Genomic DNA, 25011 nt, shown 5'->3' on the forward strand with positions numbered 1-25011 from the left:
AATATTTATCATTTGTGCATCCCCAAGTAAAGTGTCTTGATTTGTTTTGATCCTATTAAAATCTTTATTTTCATCACATTTAAGAATTACAAAAAAATGTGCTTCATTTTTGCTTTCCTAATTGCTGAATGTGTACAATTCATCTTGTTGTGTGTTACAAAAAAATGACATCCCACAGTCTTGCCTTTCACACTCCCTGTACCCCAGCAAGACTATCACATAATTCACTTCACTTTTCTTTGACAGCAAAATGAGGGCTTATAAACACCAATCCTATGTTAAAAAAGACAAGCCGCAATTTGTCAGTTTGACCTCTCTCTTTAAAATGCAGGTGTAAAGGCCAGAGCAGCCAACTTTGGAATAGGGGAAATAGGTTTGAGTCTCGGCTCGACATCCTTTGATTCTAGGCATGTTTTCTGACGAAAGAAAGAGACGATACTATATTCTGTTGGAATATAGTATAAAGTTTATATAAAGCGCGCAGAAGCTCAGTCAGCTCCATGGAACTGGAATCTGAGCTTAAACAATGTGGTGGACAGTTTCTTTTATACATGTGCAATAGTAAATACATCATACATTTACATATTTAATAAAGCATTTGCTTAAACACAACATGATATCAAAAACTGATACTTTCTGCAAAAACAAGCTAATCACACACTTGCGACTCATGCATGTGTTATTTGTTATGCTTCCACACCACTGCTTGTACTACCAGTGGCCCTTGGCTTGTCTCTTTGAAGTCTAGCAATGTTCTACTCCCTACATGTCTACTGCTATACAAGGTCTAATCTCCCTCCTATCCTGTGCCTCTGTGCTACTTTATCTACATGTTTTCTCAGCAACATGTTCTCATAATACGGGCCGGTAACTTTCCATTTCTGCTGTGTCTCATTATATTTCTCAAATCTACTGAAGCCCGGGTCTACTTCCCTAATCCCTGGGATGACTCCATTTTGTGCTGCTTTTTTCTAGACTACTATTGCAGACAGCTTAGGCTTGTATTTCTCCTTTAATACGTATATCTGTACACGTCTTTTTGCTAATGCTTGCATTGACCTAAGTGGACCTTCTTCATTTTCTACTTTTATTATAACATTCCCCCCTTTAGTTGACTTTTCAACTATTTCCTCCCCTTCCCTTTTGCTTGGAGTCATCAATGTGTATAAATTCTCCTCATTGTCCTGCATCTTGTTGACAAACCTGTTAGCGAACATCCCTCCTAACTTCTGATTAACCCTCTTGCAACATCCTATCTCTATCTGGAGGACACAGAACATCAAGCGCAATATCACAAGAACAGGCAACAACGCCTTAAATAGTCCCGACTTCCAGGATAGTACCCAAGTGGACCACCCTGCTAGCCATTTGTCGGGGGCACCCCCTTCGTCCACCATCTTCTTTTGCAAGGTATACAGAGCTTGTATAGCCTCTATGAGTGTAGCATTGTCTGCATCATTAGCTGGGATATATATGCAACAGGCAGTTTGATTCTTGGCACATACCCCTCCTTCCATAGTTGTCATTAAGACGCATCTATGCTGCATAATCCTTACTCTCATCCCTCTCAACTCTTCTTTGATTTCATTGAAGCCATCTTCAGTAGCATTGATGGCTTTCATTAACACTCAGCGGGTATCAGAAACCAACATGCAGTTGCTTTTGCTTGAATAATAGGAAGGATGCTTCTGAAGAAGATTTGTGCATCAATAAACAGCCTGTGCTCTTGCGGGATTTCTTCCCAGGCAGTAGTACAGTAATACTCTGCAGCTCTCTTTCTCAGAAAATGGGGCAGCAAGGTCAATGGACGGCTTATGGGATGGTCATGCAGTCGGGAAAAGTTGGCTCCTGAAATCACCAGGGAGGGAGTGTGCACAGTGACCAAAGAGCAGAGTCCTTGCCATTTTGAAGGAAGCTGTGTATACAGTCACTCACCACAGTGCCAGTAAAAATCTATTAAGCTGGTGCCCCATTGCAAGTCAGTGGTATATCTTGTGACATTGCAATTTACCCTCAAACACAAGAAGAAAAAAATGTGTTTTCTACCTGCTCAAAGAGTTGTAGGTGTTTCTACCTAGGTTAGTGTAGATATATTCTCATCCCACACTGCCGGACACCTTTGTCTTGTGCTATTATCAGTCTGGTTCCCCTTCCATAAAGAAAGGGCCTTGCACCCAAATATAGTGCCACAGTGCCAATGACCATGAACAGAACATATACGGATCAATTGTTTTCAGAAATATGGTCTTTCCTGACAATCGTGGGGCTGGGGTGTAGTGGAGTAATTCTTGCAGAAAAGTGTAGTTCAGAAAATTCCTAAAAATCCCTGTTGCAAAATGTTAGCTCTACAAGTTTTATCCTTGTACCCCATAATCCCTGTCTTAGCCATTGCATCTAACTCCACTACCAGCTCTTTGTGATCTATCAGGACATTCATTACATTTGCTAACTCTTTCTCATATTGCATGGTGTTTACTAGGAATGTTTCCTGTTTGACCTGTAGTGGTTTTATCTACACTCGTATTTTACAAAGGAAAAGATGTAACAGACAATAGTGTAACCTATCTGAGTCGGTGGCGAGTGGAATAAAGGAGCAAACAAAGCAAGAGGAATTAGATGTTTGCATACCTTTCTCCGTCATATGCTGATACCACATATTATATAATAAGCCAGCATGAATACTTAGGGATATATTTTTCTGTTCAGGTACTGCTTTCTACAAGTACGTAATGGTATTACTTAGTCCCATACATGAGGTAATGTACCATTTAAATGTAGCCACCAGCATAAGAAGACATAAGAAAAGAATCACAACAGCAATACATAACTGTTCACTAGCAGAGTCGACAAAATACTCCACTCTCGCTTTAAAGGGAGACATTGTTACACTTGTGTCTCTCTTTCCCCCTTTTGTTCCCCTTCTGTCTGCGGAAGTGTCTGAGGCAAAGTGGGGTCTATTCTCACCTCTTTCATATAGATCCATGGTTCCCTGCCCTCCACTTTCACTGCAGTAGGTGTACTCATTGTCACTAAGAAGGGGTCACTGTACTTGTGATCCTTCCATTGTCGGATGGAATTCTGCACATAGACTTGTTGGCCAGTGGGTATCAGACTGGTCTGCTGGGCTGAGGCGGTCCTCTCCATTCGCAATACCTGTTTACAGATACTTGACAGATTTCATTAACTGAGACAAATAACAACTCATTTTGTTCCCTACAACTTCAACTGTCTTATGGGCCTCTGTCTTTTGCATTGCTATCGTTAAAGGGGTGGGCATAGGATGTCCTGTCACTATTTGATGTGGTGTTAAATGGTGATCGCCTCCTGGTCGATTTCTGAGGGTGTACAAAGCCAGTGGTAGGCAGTAAAGCCATTTCTCTCACAGAGTAGCATATAGTTTACTTATTTTATTCTTAAGAAGGCCAGTCAGGCGCTCCACTAATCCATTACTTTGGGAGTGTTAAACAGATGTCAGTTTATGTTTTATTCCCAGAGTGGAGCAAATGTGTTGAAATATTGCATTGACAACATGGGGTCCATTATCAGAGCGGATGCCCCACCTTGGTATCACCTCTTTTATCAGAAAATTGGCTGCTGCTTTAGCATCATTATGTATGCATGGTCCTCCCTCAATCCATCGTGAGAATGGACAAACAACTACTACAAGATACCTGAAATGGTTGCATCTTTCTTTCATGTTGACAAAATCGAAGTGTAGATTTTTTATATGGACCTGTTGGGCTTGGTATTGGGCGAAAGACTAATCAAACCATCTAGTAGCTGGTTCCCTCAGAAGTTTCCCTCAGGATAGCTGGCGCTCGGAGCCCCCAGTTTTATCTGGTAAAGCGAATGATTAGAGGTCTTGGGTCTGAAATGATCTCAACCTATTCTCAAACTCCCATGGGTGTCTTTTGAGTCAGTAAGGCAGTCATTGTCGTTCCATGATAATGACAGAGGAGGTAGAATGGTTTGCTGTAATCAGGCGTACCTAACACTGGAGCATTTGTGATTGCTGTAATCTCTTTCATCAGTCCAGTTTATTTTATTCCCATTGGTATGGGACTCTTTTAGAGATGTCAATAGTGATGCAGTCAGGGTGGCCTAATCAAGGTTGGCTTGGGGCTATACTGTTGATATATGGCGAATTCTGCAATGTATATAGTGATCATTTCAGATAGTTGTGGAACAAACCAATCTGCCTGTAGTGTAGCAAGAAGATACTCTTTTTCAGTATGTGCTTGGAGATGTAGTTGCTATGGAGTCGAGTACAACAGAGTGTGTGGCATTACTGGCTTGCCTGTTCTCTATTGCAGTGCAGCCTTCCTGTCCCCACAGCTCCCTTTCTTGAGGTAATGCTTATTCTTGCAATTCACACAAATGTAATTTTGCTGTCTCTGTATATGGGGGGGGTCATTTTGTAGCATCCTATTGCCTGCTTGTCATCGTACCTAATGTGTGTTCATCACATTGAGTATAATTTGGGGCTGTTTTAGCTATGTTCTACATACAGTGTTAAAGGTGATTCCATCACTATTGTGGTGCTTTTCTGGATTGCAAACGCTGGAGTAGTCAATGCTTGCTCACATGGGTAGGGACCTTTCATGACGGAATCTAGCAGCCCACTGTAGTAGGCAATTGGTTTGTGTCCCATGGGTGTCTTTTGAGTCTCTACGGCAGTCATTGTCATTCCACGATAATGACAGAGGATGTAGATTGGTTTGCTCTAATCAGGCGTACCTAACACTGGAGCATTTGTGATTGCGTTCTTCAGCTCCCAAAATGCTGTCACTCTTTTATCAGTTCAGTTAATTGTATTCCCATTGGTATGGGACTCTTTTAGAGATGTCAATAGTGATACAGCCAGGGTGGCCTAATCAAATGTCCACTGTCTTACATAATTGCAAAGTCCTAGGAAGTGCTGCTTTTATTTTGTGGTGGTGAGCTTGGGCATATTTCTGATGCTCTCTGCTCTGTCAGGTGTCACCCTACTCCTATCTTTGGATATTGTCAGCCCTAAATAATGAAATCCTACCTGCACATACTGCAATTTGTTTTTATCCCCTTTGTATCCATTCCAAACATGCAAAGGAGATCAATAGTAAAAGGGTGCTTTGCATTTTACATTTTCTAAATCCTTTTTCACTGTCCTGTTAAAGATACTCAGGGAATCACAATAGCCCTGAGGGTGCCTTCTATAGCAATACTGAGTTTGTCTGTACGTAAACCATGTTAGATATTCACTATCTGGGGGCAGTGGAATGCTGGAAAATGCAAAATCCCTGAAAATGAAAAATCCCTGAAAAATGAAAAATCCCTGAGCCCCATGCTATTCAATATCTATATGAGTCCTCTGGCGGAGGTTGTCCATCCATTTGGCATAAAGATAATCATCTATGCAGTTGACACGCAGCTCGATTGTCCATCCATTTGGCATAAAGATCATCACCTATGTAGTTGACACGCAGCTCGTGGTGGCATTTAACCACCCTGAAAGGTCATCTTGCACCCTAGGTCCTTGCCTAGAGGTGGTGGTCGAGTGGATGAAACTCTCATGCCTTAAGCTCAACGGGGACAAAACCAAGCTCATGCTCCTTGCCAACTCACCCTCTTTTAACCCTGCTCTCCTGTGGCCGGATTGCCTCGGCCCGCCCCAGATCCAAAAGCCCAAATCAAGAGTCTTGGCATGTGGCTTGACTGCTCCCTCCGCTCCAACCACCAGGCCACCAAGCTCTCAGCCACCTGCTATGGCCTGATGAGGAGGTTGCGTAAGATCCTCCCCCTCCTCCCCTTCCAGGCAAGAAGGATCATGGTACAGGCTCTTATTCTTTCTCGCCTGGACTATGGGAACACCCTGTACCTGGGAGCTCCCCAATTCATCATTCACAAACTTCAGATGATTCAGAACTGTGCAGCCCGCCAACTTCTCCAGATTGCTCGCAGGCAATCTGTGAAACCAGCACTAAGGAGCCTTCACTGGCTCCCTATCATGGCCAGGATACAGTTCACAGCCATGTGCTTGGCTCACAGAGCCTTCTGAAAGAACAGTCCGGTTATCACTCACTCCTTCATCACCCCGTATCATCCTTCCAGAAACCTTTGTTCAAGCCTCTCTTATCTCACCACCCCAAAGAAAATACGAAGAGCTAGATGGGGCGGGTGCTCCTTCTCCTTTAACGCCACCAATCTCTGGAACACCCACCCCTCCAATCTGCGGAAGGAATCTAACCTGCTGGCATTCCGCAAACTCTTGAAAACCCATCTTTTCAAGGTATCGCTTTAACTCCTATGTCTCTCTTCCTGCCCTGTCCACAGCGCTAGGAGGCCTCAGGGAAGCCATGCGCTATATAAATACAAATTCGTTCATTCATTCGTTTTTCAAATTAATTACTGAAAAGTAGGTGGCATCCATAGGAATGTTTGTTAGTATGACTGATGTGTCTGTTATCAAAAGAAATTCAGGAATTACTATATCGTTCAGGGGGTGAAAATCTTGAATTATTCTCCAAGTTCCCCCTTTGCCTTTTTTATCCGGTAAATCGGTGTATTACAGGGTGATGCTCTCTGATATATTACTCCTTTCTCAAGTAATACCTGCATTGTGGGAAATATGCTTTCTTCTGCTTCCTTGGATAAGGGATACTGATGTACTCTGGGCAGTATCGCTCCTGGTTTAAATGTTATTTTCACAGGCTCAGCTGCTTTAATCAGTCCCTTTGTCCACAGACTCACTGGTACCTTTGTCAAATCTTTTTCTCTCCGTATACTGTTGCGTGCATGTTTTGGCACTGTCCTGTATTACAACAGTACTCTAATTGGAATATACATTTGAAATACTTCTGTCTCAATTAAAGGGCTACCCTCAAACCTTTCTTCATCTGTATCTCAATTTGACCTCTGGACCTGTAAATACTACTGATGCCCAAGTTGCTTGTCTCCTGTCAAAACCTATCAATCAATAATGCATTACGAGGCTTTATTTCAAGGACCATTATCTCTAACAGCATGTCAAGTTCCACAGGTCTCTTTGGTCTGAACAATAGTTCTTTTGGTATCTGCACTGACTTCCTCAGAAGGGCTGGTGCATGCGCTATCAAAACATATATGCCACGCAAAAAGGCCTCGGTATTCCATAGGAACTGCTCTGACCTGTTGTCCCAAGTCCTCATGAGCTATGAGTGAAAACATCCTACCTGGTGTAATACCAGGAATGTACCATACATACCATTGACCCATCTTCCAAAAAAGAGATGGTCATATTCAGCTTACTCAACAGGTTTCTTCCGAGAAGATTGACCAGTGCCTCTGGGGAATATAACAATGGTCCTTCAATCTGCGTGTCTCCTATTGTCATGCTCACTGATTCAGTAAAGCGAACCCTCCTGACAGCCCCAGAAAGCCCTTGTGTGTCCATTGACTTGTGAGAAAGTGGTAGTATCCTTCTCTTATACAAGATTTAGTGGCCACTGTATAGATTCAAAAACTTATAGGAGCGTCCAACTATGACTACCGTCAGAGTGGGTTCCTCATCTGATCAGTAGGTTACCGATAGTACTGGACACATGATGGTTGTCTGTGGGTCTTCTTATTGTGTATAGCTGCTGGTTGATGTCCCTCCAGACATTTGGGGTTCTGTAGAAAAGGGACTACCTCCTTGTGCTGTTACTCTTCCCATCTTGATCTGTTTGGGTCCTCCTGTTGTATATCTGATGACCTCAAGCATATTCTTTGACAATTGCCCCTGCTGTGCAGTCCACAGAACCTGAGGGACCTGCGGGGTTGTTGGGGAGCCCATTGCATCTGTTTTGGCCCCATCTGCCTCTGCGGATCGAACCATCCCTGCATTTGCTCATCGTTCTTTTTAGCTCTACATTCCCTTGCAAAATGACCCTTATTGCCACAATGATAACACTGTTGTCCTACCCTGTATCATCCTTGTCTTATTCTCTGCTCTATCCCTTGGCCTCCTGAAAACTCCCTTGTCTCTTTCCATTGCTACGTATTGGCTGCCCTCCTGGTGCCTGCACCTGCACTGGCATTGGGTCAGCCATTTGTGGTGCTGCCACAAGTGCCCCTTCTGAATTTGGGTTTTTACGTTTCTGTTGCACCAATTTACCTGTAGCCTTCTCTGCCTGCATCTGTCCTTTCCTTTCCTTGTACTTTTCTTTTTTTTCTTGAAATAATGTATTATATGGGCTTGTATTTCTGGCCACAGTTTAGTCTCTATTCCCACTACTCTGCGTAGGCTTGCTTGTATATCCGTGAGTAGACCTTGTTTCAATACATTATAAAATAACATTACATTTCCTCCTGTGTTTTCCCAGTTCCATCCTACTTCCTGTACCCATTGTTCTTTAATTCTGGTGATGAATTCTACAATGTTTTCAGTCAGTTTTATGCTCTCTGCCCTAAGGGCTCTACGGTCTGGTCCGTCTTGGTATGTCTGCCGGAACACATGGCAGACATATTGATGGATATTGATGAAGGATGACCCATCAAACTGGGTATTTATCAATGTTATTTGAGGGAATCCTGCTCTGATAAAAATGGTATTTACCTTGTCTCCCTCCAGAGAACTTAACAAGCTTTTAATATCGTCCAAGGCGAGGTTCACCCAAGCATGTACAGGGATGTGGACTTCCTATAGCCCGACACCTAGGACATATTGTTTGGAGTCAAGGGCAACACGTTTTCATGTTTATTTGGTCCTTGGGACAATAAGGCCCAACCCCCTGCAGCACAAAACCTTTGGCTGCCAGTTTGCAGTACCACATTATGGATCAGGGAAGGTTACTGTCTGCAGTTAAGGTAATATTGTTGTCCATATGTTAATGGTGTTCAAACTTGTATTTATGGTTCATTAATTAAAAGCCTTTATCATTAGGGTGAGCATTCTAAGTAAATGTTGTAAGCTCTGACTGCACTACTGACACTGGTTCCAGTATAAAAATGTATTCACACGTTTTCAAAGTTTAGCAATATGAGGCTATGTATAATGCTCCCAGAATGCTCTTTGATTTGATGGAAATATTTGCAGAAGCTTGAAAGCAAGATTGATGATTCTTTAATTTCAAAATAAAATGTTCATAAAACATTAAAGCAGGAAAAAAACATTTTGCTAAACCACTGTAAATTTCAGGTGCCATTTCTTTTCAGCATCATTTAGTAACATGTTGATGCATGCTAATATTTCCCCAAAATTATCATAATGGAAAAATAGTGTGACCAGTTTCAATAAGATTATAGGAAACAAAAAACAAACAAGCATTGGCAAAGCCAGTAGGGCTGAAATTGGTGGTCAGCTTTTTAGTTTTGTCAATGTGTGACTTATTTTGGCATGTTTTTTGTAAAACCTTATTGGTGTGGGAGCTTCCGGGCCCTGACAATTATACCAAACATTGGCAAAAGCACAAATTGTTTTTGGTCTCAAAAAGCACACACTGCCACAGTAGTTACTGGCACTGAACAAAACTACTTTGTGTGTCGATTTGCTCCTTGTGAAAGAGCAGAATGCTGTCACTCATAGTAAAGCCAGGCGACACAGAGAGAGAGAGGCAGAATTTGAATAAATACAAAAGGTCACAGCCAACGCCACACCACATTAGGGGCCCAATTATTAAATAAAGTCTCAAAAGTGCACCCATGACATATGTCCTTGCATTAAGTACAGATATATGGCTTTTGTGAATTCCCAAGAATTTACAGAAGTAGGACAAGTAATAGAACTCCTAGAAAATATTTGTGAACTGCCTTTTAGCACGAGCAAATGTGCATGTGTAGATTTGCTCATGCGAAAATCTCAGTGTTTGCAAGTTCCCTTTCCCTCTAACCACTTTTTTCCCAACTCTGGAAGAAAGTTTACGTCTGCCATTGTCAGGAGTAAATTTCCAACATTTCTCAGTATGGGAAAAGATTAGAGAATAGTTATTGAAAACCCTTAAAACATGCAAGTTAGTAGGTTTGCACAGACTCAAAGAGGCATTGTAACCCTGGAACTATTGCTTACCACAACCTTCAACCCCAGTATGTAGATCTGTGGAAGCATGGCAACATAAAGGGATTGCAAATATTCAAACACTACTATGGTATGAGCCCCGGCATAATCAGAGAGGCTATATTAGAGCTCTTATATAAAGAGATTGCAGCCATAATTTGTCGCCGTACTACATGGCACCAAATGGACAAGTGGATTTTGTTACAGGACAAGTTGATTTATGAAGCAACCTGGTCCCCATGGACCCGAAGTACAAGTAGATATTTTATGAAATTCCACATCCCTGAGTGTATCTTTCAATGCATCCTATCCATGTTCCCGCTCTATCAGCCAGCGGGGGTACTGACCTCTTTAAATTCTTTTTATCCATTTGTGGCCAAGGTATGTATGTGGGCACTTATCCAACCTTGAAAATGAGGGATAACTGAGTTATTGTTCGAGAATCTACGGATCTTGGGCTTAACCTCGGATCTGGTCTGCTGCTTCGGATTACTTCAGTTGGTTTGTCTATAGCATACTCCTCCCAAACCGCTAGGCACTCTTGCATATAGAGATAATTCCACTCTTGGTTGCCCTGTCCCTGCCGTATACAATCTGATCTAATTCTTACCTGTCGTAGTTTATATATTTTTTAATTCTGGTCAGAGGGACGCCTGAATAAAACAAATTGCGTGCCTCTGAACTTGTTTTAGCTCACAAACATCTGATCACATTTCACTTCCTTAACCACCCCCATGTCACATAAGGTATTTAGTATACCTCTTTCAAACAAACAAAACATCCCTGAGCTCCTCCCTCTCAGTGAGGGGGATGTAGCCCGCACTATGACTAGGTTCATAATTTGAGGAGGTTATCCTATGATGAAACAGTCCTATAAAAGGGACTCTCCATTAGCATCACCATTCTCTTTCTATCATAAGACCCAGGGTTATTTTGTAATGCGGGGAGGATGTTTTACCCATATACTGGAAATCTATATATCTCAATGTATTCCAATAGCCATGTATGGGGCTGAGGTGTGGGGGATCTCTAACTGTGTAGCCATTTAAAAGGAAGAAAACAGATTTATTCGCAAAGTTCTATCTGTTCTTTTTTTATCAAAGCAAAAGACACACAAATGATGGACGGAATACAGAACAAATCAAAACATTCACCCCCAGTCATTAGATCTGGGTTAAATCCATGGTTCTTTTGCTCACCAGGCCACCCCTGTTTTGACCCAGCCATATGCAAATCAGTCTTGACCCTGTTCCTCGTCGGAACAGTCCAGCCCGAACTGCCAAGCCAGGTCACCCTGGACTGGAAACAAGCATCATGGGACCGGTTTCGGGTATTCATCCCGTTTCAGCCAGGCTAGCTTGAATCCAGTGGCACAATGAGCCTAGGACCCACGTCTGGGCATACCCAGCGCACTTAGGACGAGAAAGAAAAAGGCACACAAATGATGGACGTAATGTAGAACAAATCAAAACATTCACATCCAGTCAAGAGATCTGGGTTAAATCCATTGATCCTTTGCTCACCATCCCACCCCAGTTTAGAGCCAGCCATATGCAAATCAGTCTTGACCCTGTTCCTCATGGGAACAGTCCAGCCCGAACTGTTGAGCCAGGTCCTCCCTGGACCGGAAACAAGCATCCTGGGACCGGTTTCGGGGTTTCACCTCTCAATTTTCTATTGCACACCTTCTGCTTGTTTTTTATGTTATCTCTCTCCAATGAACTACTATTCAATGCTCATCGCGGTAGACGCTAAAGTGTTCTAAAATGGCGGCATTGAATTGGAAAGAAACTGTGAACTTATCGAGCTTGAGCTCAGCCTGATTATGATGGAGATGCACAATAATGCTTTGTCAATACTCTGCCATGACTGGCTGTGTTTATCGGCCAGGAGATCTGGGCAGGTTTGACAGGTGCCTTCATTGTGTAGAAGGGTGACATTCCAGCTTTTGCAAATCTGTCGCTGCAGCCTCTGCGCGAACTGAGCATGAGAGATCATATCATAATTGGGCCTACAATAACAATGCAAGACTTCACAAATGCAAGCAACAAGCGCTATAATCTTATCAGATGTGCGTGATAGGAGAAGCCTCTGCTCTCAAAAACTCCATTTAGAAGGGAAAAATGAAATGCTTGTTTCTTGCAGCCCCGCAGTTTCCACTTGTGTTTGTTTGTAAAGAGGCAGTATATCCAAACCCTTGTCCCTCACAATGGTGGATTTGTGGCAGAGGAAGGAGTACACCCCTCCACTAGTTTGAGATTGTTAACCAAGACAGTTGTACCGTCCAATTGTAATAGGTTTCTCAAGTGGCCAAAGTTTATTATGGGCGAGCAAAGATTAAGTGCATTGGAAGAAATCCTTAGTGAGCAGACCGTAAGGCTTTCTGCAGCATGTAAGGACGTGGCTGGGTCTGTGGCGCAGAAACAATCTATGTTGATACTATAGATCAGATTGGTACTCTGTTTGTAGTTCCCAGTAAAAAGCGCCAGACGAATGTCAAGCCAGCGCAGAAGTGGTTTGATTTGATAGAAACTGCAGAATGAAAAAAAATAGTCTGATTCTTGCTATTAAATCTAGTAATCCAGTTGTTGTTCGGCTGGCCAGACTACATTATAGGCAAGCCATCACAATAGCTAAGAGGGAGTGGGAAGAATCACATTGGGATAGTCTTAGAGCAGCGAGCAAATCTAAAAATGGCGAGCTATTTTGGGCTCTAGTTAGAAGATCCAGTGGCTGCGACTCGGATCAAATCCCCAATCATATAATGGATAGGGAGTGGTTTGAGCACTTTAGGAAACTGTACGGGGGTGCTGAGCAGTCGGGTACTCCAGGGCCCTTGCATGGTGCCATGGCTACTGATTCTGCTCAGGCTCCATTCACTAGAGTAAACAAGAAAGAGGTGGTGGCTGCATTAAATAAGATTATACCTGCTAAAGCCCGGGACAGGATGGTGTACCGGGTGACCTTTTTTTAAAGCTAACATCGAAGGTTGGGCCTCCTACTTTGTAATTCTTACGAATGCCTTGCTGGAAGGCTCACTGGTCCCGAATTCTTGGAAGGGGGCCGAAGTGATCCCTATATATAAGAGGGGCCCTAGGGGGGACCCTGCCAACTACCGCCCAATAAGTCTTATAGATGCTGGGCAGAAATTGGTTGGCAGGGTACTCCTGGAGAGGATTCTTTTGTGGGCGGATGAAAATAGCATTATATCACCCTTTCAGGCGGGCTTTAGGGCTTGCACAAGTACGATAGACCAGGCCTTTAGGTTGGTACTCCTACACTGGAAGGTGGTTACCATTGGCAAAGGCGGTCTTTATCTGGCATTTATTGACCTGAAGACCGCCTTTGACTTGGTCCCCCGAGACCGCCTATGGCTGGTCCTGGAGGAGATGGGGATTCCTTTGCCCATCCTGAATCTCTTGGCTCGTATGCATGACGGAAATTATGCCCGTATTAGATGGGGATCACAGGAGCAAAAAAACGACAAAATCCCTGTGAACAGAGGGGTACGCCAGGGTTGCGTACTGGACCCTACACTCTTCACGCTAAGTGTGAATGGTGTAGTCTCCTTTCTGCTCGAAATTAATGCTGACGCCCCGGTCCTGGCGGGTGATAAAGTCCCCGCATTACTCTTTGCGGACGATACGTTGCTAGTATCAAAAACTCCCGCAGGATTACAGAAGCTGTTGGACCGCTTCTGTTTGTTTTGTAAGCTGAGGGGCCTTGCAATAAATACCTCTAAAACTAAGCTTCTCTACTTTAACCCGAGTAGATCGTCTAGATCTACCTTGTCTCTTGACGGGGTGTCTCTGGAACGTGTAAAAGAGTTTGACTACCTGGGGATTAGAAGTTCTGATAAACTTAAATGGCAGCCACATATTGATAAAATGGCGCTAAACCATAAGAGGGTAGTTGGAGCACTGGGGAGGGAACACCGTGCCTCCACTTCCAAGCCCATTGCTCCTGCCCTGGATATTTATGCTGCAAAAGCTGTAGGCTGCGCCCTCTATGGTGCAGAGCTTTGGGGCTTCGATTGTGTTGATGCCCTAGTTATCGCAGAGAACAAGTTCTTTAGGGAGCTCGTATCGCTCCCGAGGGGTACCCCAACCAAGCCACTCTTGAGTGATCTGGGTCGTCGTTCCATCAAGGACCTAGCCACTCTGCGCCCTCTTTTATACTGGGCCAGGATATGGCGTACCCCGGAGCTCTCAAGGTACGCCAATGGCCTAAGAGAGGTCATGAATCTTCAAGGAGCCCACAAAATTAGTTGGTTAGCTAATATAAAGAAGCTTTTACTGGCAATGGGCCTTATAACTGCTTGGGAGTCTATCTAAAGCAGAAACTAAGCGAGCCTATTGGGCATGGGTCGATGATCAAGAGCAGAGGGACCCAAATCTAGGTAGGCTGACTGAGGCATTCCGTCAGCACAAGCCTAAGCCTCGCCTGGAGTCCTATCTAGATTTTATCACGAAGCCTAGAGATAGATCCCTTTTTATTCAGTTCAGGATGGGCACTCTTCCTCTTCATGACCGTATTAGGAAGTGGAAGCCACCGCATCAAACTTCTGCTGATTGTCCAATTTGTGAAGGTGTCATTGAAAACATTGCTCATGTGTTTTTTGTATGCCCAGCCTATACAAAACCTAGACAGAAATGGCTCAAACCTGTGTGCCTGTTGCTTGGAACCAGGGACCACTCTGTTGCACTCAGAATACTTAAGGCTGACGCTAGCACAACCTTAGTGTGTGGGGTGGCCAAATTTCTAAGTTGGGCTTGGCTGATTAGGCTGAAGGCTATTCAATGAATTAAGTATAAGCAAATGATCTCTTTTATATATATATGTACATTCACAAAGCTGTCAAAGTTTAATATATTTTTAATTATTTATTGTAACATAAAAGGCTTTTATATGTAATTTCCTTTAAATGTACTTGAACTATGTTTTTAACTGTAAATGTGCTTTTATGATATCACACATATCGAATAAAGCTTTGTTGACCTGAGTATATCCAAACCACCAACGTAGGCTTCTATTCACGAAAAAAACTGGAAAATGTTGGAAATTTAAAGAATTCTTGGAAATCTACACATTCTATCCTCAGATTACATTAAATAGACGCTGTGTCCCAGTCTGCACTGTGGTGCGCTGTCATTGATTGAGTCTGGGACAGATCAAAACTGCATGTGTGCCCAGGTATAAAAAATGCTCTGTTCCTAGCACATGTGTAATTTCGATCAATCAATCAGGGGAATTGTAAGCGCGCCTCTCACCCGTGAGGGTCTCAAGGCGCTGGTGAGGGGTAAGCTGCTCCATTAAGTCGAAGAGCCAGGTCTTGAGTGACTTCCTGAAGATGTTCAGGGAGGCGGCGCATCTGATGCCGATCTGGAGCTTGTTCCAGGTCTTGGCCGCGAAGTGGGAGAAGGCTCTTCTACCTGTTCTGGCTCTGCGAATGCGGGGGTTTCAGCAAAGGTGAGGTCGGTGGATCTGGGGTTTCGCTTGGGTATGTGGAAGGAGATTCTGTTGAGGCATTTGGGTCCAGTGTTGTGGAGGCATATGTAGGCGAGGGTGAGTATCTTGAAAGTAACTCTCTTTTCGAGTGGGAGCTAGTGGAGGTTATATAGATGTTGGGTGATGTGTTCGAGTCGAGGAATGCCAAGGACTAGTCTGGCTGCGGTGTTCTGTATGGTCTGGAGTTTGCGGAGCAGAGACTTGTTGGTCCCGGCGTAGAGGGCGTTTCCGTAGTCCAGTCTGCTGGTTATGAGTGCATGGGCGACGGTCTTCCTTGATTCGGGGGGATCCATTTGAAGGTCTTTGGGAGGATGTGGAGGGTGTTGAAGCAGCTAGAGGCAACGGCATTGACCTGTCGGGTCATGGAGAGGGAGGAGTCTAGTATGATGCTGAGGTTTCGGGCATGGTACGTGGGGGTGGGAGGGCTGCCTAGGATGGTGGGCCTAGGGCACCAATAGAACACTTTTAGTATTAGGTGAGATAGTTAAATTGTCCCATCCTATGACAAATATATTATCTTTAGCAGAATGACTTCTTATATTTCTTTTTGTAAGGCTTCCCACCTCCACACAGAGCACACAATATATTCCTTTTTTCTTATTTGTTTTTCAATTTAATTGCAAAAGAATTATATTTAGGTTGTAGCCCAATTTCTTTCTAAAGGATGCTTTAGAAAGAAATTGGGCTACAACATTTGAAAAAGAAATGCCAATGGATCAATGTATGTATATTTGTTTGTATATATTTATGTAAAAAGTGTTGTGTACATATACATGAGTCTGTTTGTTTACAAGTACGAAATGGGCTTAAAAATAAGATTAGACTAAATCTAATTCTTTTGCAATTAAATTGAAAAACAAATAAGAAAAAGGGAATATATTGTGTGCTCTGTGTGGAGGTGGGAAGCCTTACAAAAAGAAATATAAGAAGTCATTCTGCTAAAGACAATATATTTGTCATAGGATGGTACAATTTAACTATCTCACCTAATACTAAAAGTGTTCTATTGGTGCCCTAGGCATCATTTGTTTTTTGATATATAACTTTATTTACCCAGATGCCATAGGTTTACCGGTTTTTCCGCCTAATTTTGAAGAAGTAGGATGGTGGGCCACCAGGAGTTGTCCCATGGAGAGGGGGAAGGTCCGAGGACGAGCACTTCTGTCTTCTCCAAGTTGAGCTTCAGGCATCTGCTGCTCATCCAGGATGCAACGTCCTTCATTCCTTTCAGGAAGTTGAGTCTGGTGGTGACTGGGTTCTTGGTGAGGGTGAGGATGAGCTGGGTGTTGTTGGCGTAGGATACTATGCTGAGTCTGTGTTGTCTGACGATGGCGGCGAGCATGCCATGTAGATGTTGAAGAACGTGGGACCACACTGCTGCCATGTGGTACTGCAACAAATTAGTCGGGGAGGTGTTGTGGACCCTCTAGACATGGCTGGAATAGCAGGGCATTTTCCTGGTGGTTCAACATATGGCAGGTTCCCTAAATGCTAGGTCGGGGGAACACTGCTGCAGATGCCTAACAGATCACAAATGGTGAACCCAGCTGGAGATACCTACTCTGACTGGCAGAGAGCAGATTAGAACCCTGCTGATCAGGGCAGCGTCACACCAGCAGTACGGGCCCACCAGCTGAGGTGCGGGGGACGGAACAGGTCCCTGACCAGGGGGTCAGAGGTCTTGCTCCTCTGCCCTCGCAGCGGCCGCCATTAAATAGGGGAGGGGGAGGGAAAGCGCAGCTGGGAGGCGGGTGCGGGATGCAGCAGGGGGAGGGGCCGCAGGGGTAGCAGCATCAGGAAAAGGGCGACAAAGTGGCCACAGAGGAAAGGAGGAAAAAAGCAGCAGGCACAAGGCAAAAATAGAGAGGCAAAAATACTACGGCACAAGTCACGAACAGAGGTAAAATACAGGGCACACAAACAGGGGGCATGATACCTACTCTTACAGGCGAGAGCGGAATTGAACCCTGCTGATCAGGAAAGTGTCACAACAGCAGTAGCAGCAAACCAGCAGAGCTGCGGGGGGAGAGTAGGTCCCTGACCAGGAGGTCAGAGGTCTTGCTCTAGCTGTGCAGCTCTTCGTATGTGGCATCGCTTGTGTGCTTCCCTCAAGTGTATTTGACCTGGGCTCACATCAGTAACGCAGCACTAATTGAAACAAGCACCTGCAATGCAATAAGTCTCACATTTACGAGAGTTTGAGCTATTGGCATTGTAAATGACAATGCCTCTTATTTATGTTTTGGTTTTAAAACATAAATAAAAGGCATTGTCATTTACAATGCCAATAGATTAAACTCTAGCAAATGCGAGATCTGTTGCATTCCAAAGGCTTGTTTTTTTCTGCTATTGCAGACAGCTCAGGCCTGTATTTCTCCTTTAATACATACGTCTTTCTGCTAATACTTGCATTGACACGAGTGGGCCTTCTTTATTTTCTATATTTATTATAACAGGCAACTAATTTTTTTTCCTGTACCTTAAAAAAAGGAAGCAGAAAACTGAATGTGTCCTTGTGTAATGTAACTGGTGCTCATGTAAAGCGCTCAAAATCCTTCAGGTCGAGTTTGCCCTATATTAAATTTCCAAAAAAGAAGAAAGATGAATACGGAACTTGGCTTGGAAGGCACAGTGCTTAAATGGTTTGCTTCATTCCTCTTGGATAGATCTCGAGTGATTAAAATAGCTAACAGCCTTTCGTCTTCAATGGCGGTAGATCAAGGAGTCCCTCAAGGATCTATCCTCGCACCCACTTTGTTCAATCATTGGGAAATCTCCTAAGTAAATCTGGGATCCTTTATCCCCCTCTATGCTGATGACACTCAAATCTAGCTTAAGGTGTCTTCCGCACACGACATCTCAATCCTCAACAATACTCTCAACTCTATCAAAAAATGGAAGTCAGCTAATTAACTCATTCTGAATCTTTCCAAAACTGAATTCTTCCTTCTCTCTCACTCTCTCCTCCTCCTGTTCAATCGTGGATGGATAGGCTGAATTTACTTTATTTTTTTTTAATTCCAAGACCTTTATTACACAGATACGTGATAAAATAACACAGCTTTAAAGCCCAAATCCTTAATGTATAAGGCCGGCAGCGTACTGTTTCATGCGAATATTGGGCTGTCCCGCCCCGGTATTGTATTGGCACGTTATTACACAGCAAGTCGCCTACAACCACTGAGGGCCGGCCGCGTATATTATGCTATGTCGTCTCGGTGTTTTACTTTATATGGTACAAACATTAAACAGTAAGTCAACTTAACTGGATCATTCCACTTCCGCTCTCCCCAACCAGTATATTTTGTTGCGGTATTACAAAGGTGATGCCAAATTAGCGGGAGTACAGTGAGAAAAATAACAACAGTAGCAATCTGAAATCACCTGGAACACACTTAATCCGCACTGTGCGCATTCAAGTACGTTGTTAGGTATGTCCAATAGTCCTTAGGCCGAGATCTGAGTGGCAACATTTCTTCATATGTGCTTAGAGTGTCTTGACAATAAACCAAATCTCTCAGCCATTGTTTAGTTGATGGTGAATTTTTACTCTCCCAGTGCATAGATACCTGTCTTTTAGCCAGCAACCGAGCCACTGCACAGAATCTGCGCTTCGTCGCTGTTACTGCACCCAGTAGTCCCAATAAACAGCAGCTTGCTGTACATTCTACAGCGACCCCCACCATTTCAGACAACATAGATACCAACTCAGCCCAGTATTGTTGTATCTTAGGGCAATGCCAAGCTAAGTGTATAAAGTCGGCTGAATCATATCCGCATCTTTTACATTTTGCATCGTCACGCAGGCCGTAGCTATGTAGCCTGGTTGGGGTATAGTACACCTGATGGATATATTTGAAGTGAATAATTCGTAGGTTGCCATTAGGCATGAGTAATCTCGTCAGTGTGCATGTGCTCTCCCAGTCTTTATCAGTAAGTGGTGTCTCTAAAACCAGGTCCCATCTTTCTCGTGCACGTGTAGCCTCGTGACCGATTTCCGACTGTATGTGGGCATACAGTCGCGACACGAGATGTTTAGTGTTGGGTGATGTCAGAATAAGCTGTAGTGCTTCCAATGCGGGCGGTTCCACCGGGAATGTGGTATAGTGTTGCCTGATCGCGCCTTTTAGTCTGTGCATCGTGAATTTGAAAAGTAAAGTAGGGGTTTGTACAAATTCTAAATCTTGTTCAGACAGGAAGACACCGTCCTTGTATAGATCCCCCATATTTACTATTCCTACCCGTTTTAGTAAATTCATGCCAACTGATTCTGCCGTGACTGTGAGATTGGGATGGTGATGTAACGGTAGTGCTGCGTAATGAACAGGGGTTCTGCCCATATTACCCTCCCATACCTGGGCAAGGAACATCACATGGATGAGAAAATAGAACAAAAAGGTATTAAGGGATAAATTAAGCAAACGCTACTTCAAAACAGGAAACAATTTATTAACCTGTTTTTTACGCTCTTTTTTAACAATAAATGATTATAATTTTTGCAAAGGACAAAATATTGAGTCAAGAAACCGGGGGGGGAGGAAGATGACCAGACTATATACAGTAATCAAATTGAGGTAATTACAATATATACAAATATACAACTATGTACCCTACACAAAAAGAAAAACAGGGGGGTAAAACAAACAATATTAGTTATCTGTCGACGCAGTCGCGGTCGCGTTTCCGCCAGTAACGGTAGTGCTGGCGCGTATAGAGGAAGTTTGTCCGCTAATCTGCCCAGCTGTCTCCAGGCCGCATTTGTAGCATCAATAGTGTTAATGTCTGCGCTATGCAATGGAGGCCTGATGTGTGTGATGATGGCATCGAGTGGGACCGGGCTGGCATCTCCCTCCTCCACCGCTACATGGGTTAGGTAAGGCGTTGGGTGATACCAGTAATTTGCGTAATGGGCCTGTGCACAGAGGTAGTATAACTGTAAATCCGGGACTCCCCACCCTCCACTTGCATGCGGTAGTGTCAGCACCGACAGTTTCACGCACTCTTGTTTACCCGCCCAGATCAGTTGTAGCACTAGTGTAGTCATCCGATTAAATACTTCTTTTGGTGGCGGTATCGGTATATTGTTGAATAAGTACAGGAGCTTAGGGAGAACCACCATCTTAACAATTGCAGTGCGATCGGCCAACAACAGTGGAAGCTGGATCCACCTCTTGACCCTGTCTTCCAGCTTGTCTATGGCCCTGCCGTAATTCGTTCTAATCACTAGTTCCGGGTCCCGATGGAACCAAATTCCTAGATAGCGCACCGGGTCTGTGTGCCATTCGAGCGGATATTCGCTTGTGTGCGGCGTTGTCGTGTCTGTTAGCGGGAATATCAGGGACTTGTCCCAGTTTATTTGTAATCCAGAGAACCCTCCGAATTTGATATACAACCTAAGTAGGGGGTCCAGATTCTCGGCCGGGTCCCGTACATATAGAAGCATATCATCGGCGTATAGCGAGATATGCAGTGGTCTGCTGGGGAACTGGAGCGCCAGGTGGTGACTCTTTTGCCGAGCCAAGCATGCTAGGGGTTCTAGCGCGATGGCAAAGAGGAGGGGGGAGAGCGGACACCCCTGTCTCGTCCCGCGTTCGATATTAAAGGCATTTGAGACGTAACCATTAATTTTGACTCTAGCAACAGGCCGAGTGTACAGTAATTGGATCCATTGTGTGAACATGGGGGGAAATCCCATCCTCTGAAGGATTGTTAACAAATACGACCACTCAATGGAGTCAAAGGCCTTTGCAGCGTCCAACATCACTGCCACCGCCTTGGTTGATGGTGTGAGGTAGTGAGAAACTGCGAACAACGATCTAGTATTGTGCGCCGTATTCCTCGAGGGGATGAAACCAGATTGGTCCGGGAGGACTAGATTAGGCATAAGCGGTTGCAATCTGGTGGCAAGAATTTTGGCAAGGATTTTTGAATCCACATTCAGTAACGATAAAGGCCTATAGGAGGCGCAGTCCGTTTCGTCTTTTCCCGGTTTGAGTAATGCGATTAGCATAGCTTCCCGCAATGTTGCCGGCAGTAGCTGAGCTTCATGTGCATCCCCAAACAAGGCGACCAGGCGGGGGGGCAGGAAGTCTGCGTATTTCTTGTAGAATTCACAAGTGAATCCGTCCGGCCCCGGCGCCTTACCGCTCGGCAGGGATCGAATCGCCTCAGTAACGTCCTCCACCGTGACAGGCAGGGCCAGGTACTGTCTTTGTGCGTCCGATAGCCATGCGATAGCGATATCATCCAGGTAGTCTAGAGTTTCCTGTTTTGTGGCCACCGGGCATGACTTGTACAGCTCACCGTAGTTTTGAACAAAGCATTGCAGAATGCCCTGTGGATCTGTATAGGATACACCATCCTTCCCCTTTACCTGCGTGATGATGGTTGACTTACGCCCTGTGCAAATTTTAGCCGCCAATACCTTCCCCGGGCGCCCTCCCTCCCCGTATGATCTTGCAATGTGCTTTTTACTAAGGTATTTAATTTCATCCGCCGCAAATTGGCCGTGTTCTGTTAGGGTGTCTCTTATTTCACTAAGAGTTGATTGTTGGTGTGAGGCCTCATACTGTTTCTCCAGTGCTTGTAGTTTGGTTTCACATCTGGCTATTTGCGTTCTAATATCGCGCAGTATCCCTGCAGTCGCACCAATGCACACACCACGGATAGTGGCCTTGAACGCTTCCCACAAGAGGCCTGCGTCGTCTGTTGATCCCTCATTGTGAAGAAAATATTCCCGGATTGCTTTCTCGATTGTATCTGCATAGATTAAGTCTGTGAGCGCTGCGGCATTAAATTTCCAGCTGAATGGAGGGTGTGTGTAATTGGGGATGCTCAGGGACAGTTTAACCGGGCTGTGATCTGATAGCGTTTTAGGCAAGTGCATTATCGCGCTGGTCCACAATAGCGTATCTACAGACCCCAACCAATAATCTATTCGCGACCAACTGCCATGCGCTATTGATGTGTGTGTGGCCTCTTTCGCTAATGGATGTCGCGCTCTCCATAAGTCTTTGATGTTTAATTCAGCTATCATGTCGTGTAGCTTGTCGCGGGCCCTTGTATGATGTTCGATCGTGGTACCCTACCTGTCCATGTTGTCCTGAAGTGCAATGTTAAAATCCCCTCCCTACAAAAGGGTATGTGTGTCTTCGGGACGGAGTTGTTGCCAGACCTCATTAAAGAACTCTGGATCATCCGTGTTGGGACCATATGTGTTGACTAACGTCATCTGTCTGCCCCTCACCCTGCCTCTTAGTATGACATAGCGACCATTCGTGTCCACCTTGACCTTGTCTACAGTAAAATGTGTGCCTTTTCGCACCAGGATGGAAACCCCTCTAGCATAGGAAGAATATTTGGAGGAGTGTATCGATTCCGCCCATCTCCTCCCGACCTGGGTGTGTGTGTGTGGGGCATCGTGTGTCTCCTGAAACATAACTATGTCTATATGCCATCTGTCAAGTGAAGCAAAGATTTGGCGAATTTTCTTGGGATTAGTGTATCCTCTAATGTTCCATGTTAGAAGATTAAGGGGTTTGGCACCTGTGTCTATCACCGCCATGTGGGGTTGTAGTGCGTTCCAAGGTTGTAGTCGTGTGTGACCCAGCTATACGCCCGCATGGTGCAATGTAACAACTGAGCGTTAGCATCACAATAAAACCAATGTATACAACATAACCGGAAGGAGGCAGTGCATCTCAAGCAGTTTGATCCATAACTAATAACTTCACATCCCCCCAACCACCCCCCACCCACAACAGCAGCCCAATCCTGCTGAAGCCACACCCCGCATAAACAAACCCATTGCATAGAACTGTGTTGGGGAACTCCCATGTGGGGGTCCGCCTGAGCAACACGTCTCCATCCGATTTGACGGACGTGGACGGACTATAGTAATAGCTCTCTTCTTGTATCTGTGAATGTACCGTAGGTGATTACCTAGCATGTAGTTGCAGTACAATCAACATTGTGTCAACACCCCTAGCTGCAAGCGCCCTTTACGTGCTACGTACCAGATAAGCACGTTGGAGGGGGGTAACCCAGCATGCACAACTGCGTCATAAAGAAGGGCAAAGTAATACCAAGTGACCAAGGACCGACGTCCCGCATATAAGATCAGCACGTGAGATGGGGAGCAGACCCGCATCAGCAAAACAGCATGAACACAAATAAGTGCGCCTTAACCCGCCACCCTCTCTGTGCTGGAGGAACAGGTAATGTACAGTAGGTGGCACATTAGATATTTATCACAGGTGTATGCACATTGTCTATGTTCGTCAGGTTAGGTTGTTCCACCACTGCACCTACATTGTAGTCTAGTTCCAGCCATAACTGGCCGTTGCCACCACCTGCCCTGGGGTTCGACGATGTCTAGTTCTGAGGGCGGGTGGAAGCTGAATCTGAGTGTAAGGAATAAACCCCCCCCGCAGTAACCTGTGTGCATATTCCATAGCTGACAGTGGACAACGCCATGTGCATGCAATTGCCTGCAGTGTGCTGTGGCCAGTGGTTCGCCGTACCTGTCTGTAGAGTGAAGTCCCGTGTCGATCACTCCCTGAGTGTTAGTCACCCCACTGCATAAAGCAGAAGAGCAGCATAGGCAAATGTTCGCAGTGCCGGGCTTGTCGCTGGCAGGGAGCTGCAGTCGCCTTGTGAGTTCACGTGGGGTGAAGTCGGCGTAGCTTACTGGGCACAGCTGGTTCTCCGTTTCATTTTGAGGACTTTTGTGGCAATCGCGTGGTGTGATATTTCACTCAATGTCTTCCTCCTGGTCGTCGCTTCTTTCATTTTTACGCGAGGAAATGATCTTCTTGATAAAGTCGTTGGCTGCTTTGGGTGAATTGAGCAATGTCGACGTTCCTTTCCAAGACACTTTCAGCCGTGCAGGATACAGCATAGCGTATTCTACCTTCAGGTCGCGCAGCTTAGCTTTCGCCGTGTTAAATTCTTTACGGGCCTGCTGGACCGCTATGGTAAAGTCTGGGTAGAATTCTAACTTGTTGTTCTGAAACGTGAGGTCCTTATGGTCACGAGCCAGCCGCAGAATTGCATCCCTGTCTCGGTAGTTCAATACTCGTGCGACAATCGGCCTGGGTGGTGTACCTGGCGGCGGACGCGGTGCCAGCGTGCGGTGAGCCCGTTCCACGATGAACACCTGGGACAGTGCGTCTTTTCCGAAAAGCGTCGTACATAACTCCTCCACATACAGTTCCATCTTCCCAGTGTTTGTGGATTCCGGTACCCCCGCTATGCGAATATTGTTGCGTCTCGATCTCGCTTCCAAATATTCTGACTTAGATTTGATGACGTCCAGTATCTTCTCAAATCCCGTGCATTTGGACGTGCTTGTTCGTGCTTCATCCTCCACAGCAGAGATTCGTGTTTCTGCCTCGTCCAGTCGCTCGCCGTGCTTGTCCATTTTTGCTGCCATGTTGTCTACCCTGGACGTAAGGTGGTCCAATTTGCCATTCATGTCATGTAGTGTGGATTGGATAGACTTCAGGATGGCT

At 44.8% G+C, this 25011-nt stretch overlaps 1 pseudogene; it reads right to left on the minus strand.

Moving 5' to 3' along the window:
* Nucleotides 1-971: 971 nt before the first annotated feature.
* On the minus strand, nucleotides 972-22385 carry LOC144783140 (uncharacterized; annotated as a pseudogene).
* Between the last annotated feature and the right edge of the window lie 2626 nt (nucleotides 22386-25011).

The sequence above is a fragment of the Lissotriton helveticus genome, chromosome 9, assembly GCF_964261635.1.
Source record: "Lissotriton helveticus chromosome 9, aLisHel1.1, whole genome shotgun sequence".
In the NCBI taxonomy this organism is placed as follows: domain Eukaryota; kingdom Metazoa; phylum Chordata; class Amphibia; order Caudata; family Salamandridae; genus Lissotriton; species Lissotriton helveticus.